Genomic DNA, 6166 nt, shown 5'->3' with positions numbered 1-6166 from the left:
ATTTTGTTGGAAGCTATAAAATCTGACGATGAATTTGTTGAGGATTTGATGTAGGAGAAAGAGATGAGATGCAGAGAATGTCCCACCGGGCGTGCCAAAAATTTATACACACAAATTTCGTAATCTGCAAATAAAGAACAAAATATGGAGCAAATAGAACTTTATTAATTTATGAAAATTTGAGTATAATCCTCTGAGATATTCTTTACAAAAGAAAGAAAATATCCTCTGATTTGATCTCCTTTGTTGGTTGGATCCAAGGGTTGTTGGAGTTTGATCTTGAATCGGGTTGTTGACAATTTTCTTCAAGTATTTGTAGTTGAGGAAGACCGTTGATGATTTTTGATCAAGGGCTGACGAAGTTTGATCTCGAATAATGTTGTTTGATGATTATTTGAACTTGTTGAATTGTAGGGAAAGAACGGCACGATTTTGATATGCTTATTGTTCTTTATTGAATTTGAGGAAGAACGGCTCAGCCTTAGATGTGCTTGTTGTTCTTCGCTTTCAGAGAGAATTTGTTGAATTTGGTGAAGAACGACACGACTTTGGATGTGGTTATTATTGATCACCGTAAAATTTTGATGAAGAACGACACAATTTGATATGTTTGTTGCTCTTCGCCTTCAGGCTTGGGTGTTAGGAATGAATATTGGCAGAGTTTCTGTATTTCTCTCTAGGATTTATGGCCCTCTAGATTTGTGAGTCTCTCAATTTCTGGACATTTTTCCTCCTTCCTCCATGCCTCTATTTATAGGCATTTTGTATTAATAGGATGATGACACGTATCCTCTCCTGATATAGACAAAATGATAATTGGGCCGGGCTGGTTATAATATGAAATTATCCATATATTGTGATAATTATCCAAAAAAAAAAATTATTCCAATATATTTTATTAGAAATAATTATTTTTTTATTTAATTACCTGGACTGGGCTAATTAATTAAATAACTTAAGTGGACCAAGTTTGGGACAATTAAATAATTTAATTAAACATGAGACCCATATTTAATAGGTCAATTTGTCAAAACAATAGTCCATGAAATTTTAGTGTCTACATGGGGTTAACGACAAGTTGAAATGGCCAAACTACCCTTTAAGGACGAAGAGGTTTTATGCACTTTTTTTTTCCTGAAAATATATTCATGAAAATTTTCCGAGGACTTTAATACCCATGGATGAAACTATGTCATTTTTTAGAATTATTTTTCAATGATAGAAATATTTTATTTCAACTAAATCCTTTAAACCTTATACCTCACACCGCAATGTTTTAAGCTTGGGAAAAATATATATATGACTTGACACAAACACCAAACACATTATGCATACATCTATATATAGTATAAAAATAGAGTTGATTGAACAAAATAAAACAAACAACACACATGCATAAGGATCAAACCAAAGTTACATTGAGTAGGGACTGCCTGACCCCCCATCTCGTGTCCTTTTATTTGCTTAACAACAGGTCCTTTATTTAGTAAATTTTATATTGACAGATAAGATTAAGAACATATATATATATATATATATACACACACACACATACGATCTTAATGGGACCCTTGGATCATCTGCCAATTTTTTCTCATATGGGTGCCAACTTTTAGAAGGGCCATGGCACACACAGGAACAGGAGGACGAGCCTTTTTAAAAAGCTCTCAAAAACAGCAGTGAAGAATACTTTGGGAGCACCGGTGCTGTCTTTGGCCGAGATAATGAGGAAGTAAACTGCCCCCAAAAGAACACTCACTTTGACACCAGTAATGACACCCTGGAACTCCATTTTGTATTCCTTGCACGCCGTCTTTGCGATCTCTATCACTTTAGAGTCAGTTGGATCAATCACAGTGACCAAGTCAAAAATAGACTTCACCTTTCCATCAGCTCCCACAACCTCCACCTTTCCATCGTCTGTCGTTTGCAGGCACAGCTGCTCACCTCCCATTTGAAGGGACAACTTCCCATCATTTCCCATTTGAAGTGTCTCCCAAGTCATCGTGCTCGTGGTGTTCGACATTTTCTCACTCTTGTATGTGTATGTTTTTTTTCTCTCTGATATATAATAGATTTTGATTAAATCTATCGGTAGGGAAATGGATGTGAAGGCTCATGTATTTATAAGCAGGTAGGTACCAAACTGTGTAGCTAAATTGCAATAATGCCCTTGCTTTCATACATATTTGGATTAGTTTCTCAATAAGATGTAGCGTGAGGACTATTTTAATATATGGGCATTAAAAGTTAGGTAAGGGGATGCTTGAGTATGAATAGGGGTTAATCACCCCTAAAGTATATTTACAGTACATATTATACTTTTACGGATAAAAAAATACCCTTAAAGTTTCAATTTTGTGCAAATAGGACCCTCTGACAAATTTAAACCATAAGTTGACTAAATTACCCTTACTGAACCATTTTATTAAATATATATAATTTTTTTTTTGTAAAATGTCCGAAAAGGAAACTATTGGAGGACGCCCTCACTTACAAAAAACACTCCTAAAGTTTCAATTTGGTGCAAATAGCCCCTTTGACAAAATTTAAATCATAAGTTAACTAAATTAACCTTATTAAACCTTTTATAAAATATATAAAAATAAATAAATTTGTAAAATGACTGAAAAAGACACTATTGGAGGACACCGGCAATGGACAAGTAAAGATAAAAATAGAAAATAAAAATGAAAGTAAAGTAAAGATAAAAATAGAAAATAAAAAACAAAAATAAAGTACAAACTAAAGAAAACAAATATGCTCCAAACTCTTAAAACCAGTGCATGCACACTGATATTGGGATTTTTTTATTATTTATTTATTTATAATTATTTTTTGTTTAACACTGTTGCTACAAAATAAAAAATAAAAAAATAAATAAAGATTAAAAAAATTAGTAGTAAACAGTAAACTGAAATCTCAACAAATTCAAATCCTTATTCTACAAATTCTCAAAGTTTTTTTTTAAAAAAAAATTATTATTATTATATATTTTAAAAGGAAGATTTATTTTATTGACAAAATGAATAATATAAAAAAGCATTCAGTATGTTTTCATTTAGGTTTGTTCATTTGGTTAGCTGGCATGTTTATTAGTTGAAAACTACTAAAGTCAATATATATGATTCCCTGCATCATATCATATGATAGGGAAAAATAAACCTATCTTGACATAACGATAGAGGCAACCAAGTGTTGACCAGCCACTAGATCTTTTCGGTGATCAATGATAATATTTTATTATTAGAGGTAACGATTTCCATGGATAAGAATGATGACAAATCTAATGCAGGATAAGATTTCCATGCGGATGATGACAAATCTTATCAAGGATAAGATTTTCATGGGATAAGTCCCATGGGATGAGGATAATGAAATTCCCTTATCGAGAATAAGGGAAGCGACGATAAATAGGACGACGACTCGGGAATAAGGTACGACGAAAAAACTATTATTAAATTCCTGCCTTCTTTTTAGACCTCCGGTGACTAACTTGACCATCGGAGAGCTCTTGGCAGGCACCATACCGGTGTGGTCAAGGTTCATCGATCTTTTTCTCTCTTTCTTGCAGGAAAACGGTGTCGTATCGGACCGCGTGAATTTCACTCTCAACAGTTGGTGCCATCTGTGGGAACGACGATTCCCTTGAATCAATTAATTACTTTATTGGGTATATACGTTTGCAGTCTGGTATGGTTACCAAAGGAACACCGTCGCAAGGATCTGGTAAAAGGGTAGGGTCAGGTGAAAACCTGGACATCCCAAACGACCAGACACGGCTTGCAGCGTTGGAACTGCAGGTCCAAACTTTGAGTCAGGGTATAGACCAGTTGATCCAGCAAAATGTAGCACTCCTACAACATCTTGTTCCACCGGTTCAACAAAACTTGCCACAACAAGATCTCTCAAATTCAAACGGAGGGAATGGGAGTCTTGAAGAGCAAGATAATCATCCCCCCCAAAATGAGACTGAAGTGGAACAAAGCCAGGTGGGAGCTCGACATAGAGAGGTGGTCCACCCATCTCTCCCATGGAGTTCCCGACCTCCTGAAAGCACAGTCTTCTGTCTTAAGAAAAAGACAAAGAAAGTTACCTATCTCAACCTGTAGATCGAGGATCTCAAGGGGAAAATAGAAGATGTGTGATACTCCTCGGATCTGAGACACGGGTTGATCAGGACCAGGCCCAAACCCGAGGGAATATCAAACAATTAATATTTTAAAATGAACACAGATGACAAAATGAAATAAGAATAAATATTAAAAGCTGAAAAGAATACTATATAAAATCCTCAACTGATAAAACTTAATAAAATCCAACTTCCAAAACCTCCATGATTACAACTCGAGAATCCATCTAGTGGACCCCTAAACAAAATCCCAACTGAACTAAAATAACTGAAAGTAAATAAAACTGGAACATCGAAAGAAGTCCTACGTAATATGACGAATGGAAAACTGTCCTCGAACAGCACGATCAAGCTTTAAGGTTGGAACCGCCCTGTACCTGAAAAGAATAAAAGAGTGGGTCAGGCCCACGAGCAAGTGCTAATTTAACTGCAATCCATACAGTGACCCGATACGCAGATATACCCTAGATACCTCACAATATCCATGTAGTCCATACATATATATATATCTACACTAAAGGACATTCACTGGACTATAATAGGGGTCTCAACCTGAATAGAAGGCAACATGCGAAAACGCACCCAAAGGTGGGCATGAGTACCTAGACCTAACATGGTACACCTACCTACTATATCTAGTTACGCATCCACTGCATATACGCACCCTAACCAACGAGCCTGAGACTCAAGCTCATCTCGTGGTACCATAATCATATATCTAAAGTCCGTCCAAATCCAGAGTATGCCATTCAATTGTTCATTGAGGTGACATACAAAACACAGTCCAGTTAGTCATTCAACTTATTCAGTTGATATGACTTAACTACAACCAATTAAACCAGGAAGTCACTTAACTTAGTCAGTTGATCTGGCTTAAACACAATTTAGGATTCAATAGTTTACAATCTATTCCGTTAATCCGATAGGTTAGGTCTTAGCGTTTTAAAGCTAAACCATCCCTAGTATGCCACTGTCCTATACCGGTGCATACAATCCTCTATATCCATGTAAATTACAATATATAATTCATAATCTAGTAATTTACAGTCCAAACCATTATCCAAGTAGTTGCAGAAAATGTTTCATTATTCTAGCAATTGCAATCCAACAGTAATCCAAGTAATTGCAGAAAAGGTTTAATATTTCGACAATTAGCATCCCAAAGCATGTATAGATCAAAAAAAATACATAGATGACCCTATGATCCATTTAAAATAAGTTTTATAAACATCCTAAATCCCATTAAATTGCTAAAATTTAGTTAAGCAATTAATCCGTCTTTCTTCCGTTAACAGTATAGAAAGTTTACTAATTTAATATTATTTGTCCCACTGACTTAGAGGCCAACTTTGATCAATCTAAGGTCTTAATAACACCCTAAATAAACCATTTAATCCCTCAATGAAGTCCCGAAATTTTCAGAACAGTTCAATCCTCGCACAATTCTAAACAGTGCGTCAAAAAAAAAAAAACATTAGGAAGCAAATTTGAGAGGGAGCCTACTCCAAGACTTTGGGAGCACGCTCCAATTAGCCTGGAGCCAGCTCTAATAACCTTAGAGCTGGCTCTACATGTGTGGGAGCCGGCTCCTACTTCTATGGAGCCGGCTCTCACCTCTTTTGAGAGCCGTCTTCAACCGTTGTAACTTCTACGACCCTCTGTTTCGTCTCCAGTCGCTCCCAACCTATCTATTTGGTTTTAAACTATTCCTACGGGTCCTAAGTACTGTGTCCAGTATAATCCCCATGGAGTGTTTACAGCAGTTGAAATTAAATACAAAAGCTATAAGTTCTACAGACTAAGCATGCTTTAAGAATACAACTGAAATCAAGCATGCACAAACCATAATTTAACAGATTTCAACACATATATATATCATCAATATAGCATCTAATATACATGTAAAACTTAGTTAATGATTAATTAAACCCTAGAGACTATCTAGGTGCATAGAACACAAGCCAGAGGGAAGGAGGAAGAAAATAACTTGCTTGTGATTTCAGTTTTGAAATCTCGGCGTCGTGTCCACTGTTC

This window comes from Cornus florida, unplaced genomic scaffold, assembly GCF_030987335.1.
Source record: "Cornus florida cultivar Cherokee Brave unplaced genomic scaffold, ASM3098733v1 CherokeeBrave_3.0.0_Hap2_Chr06, whole genome shotgun sequence".
Lineage (NCBI taxonomy): Eukaryota > Viridiplantae > Streptophyta > Magnoliopsida > Cornales > Cornaceae > Cornus > Cornus florida.
The sequence above is the reverse complement of the archived record's forward strand: the minus strand, read 5'-3'. Positions refer to the sequence as shown.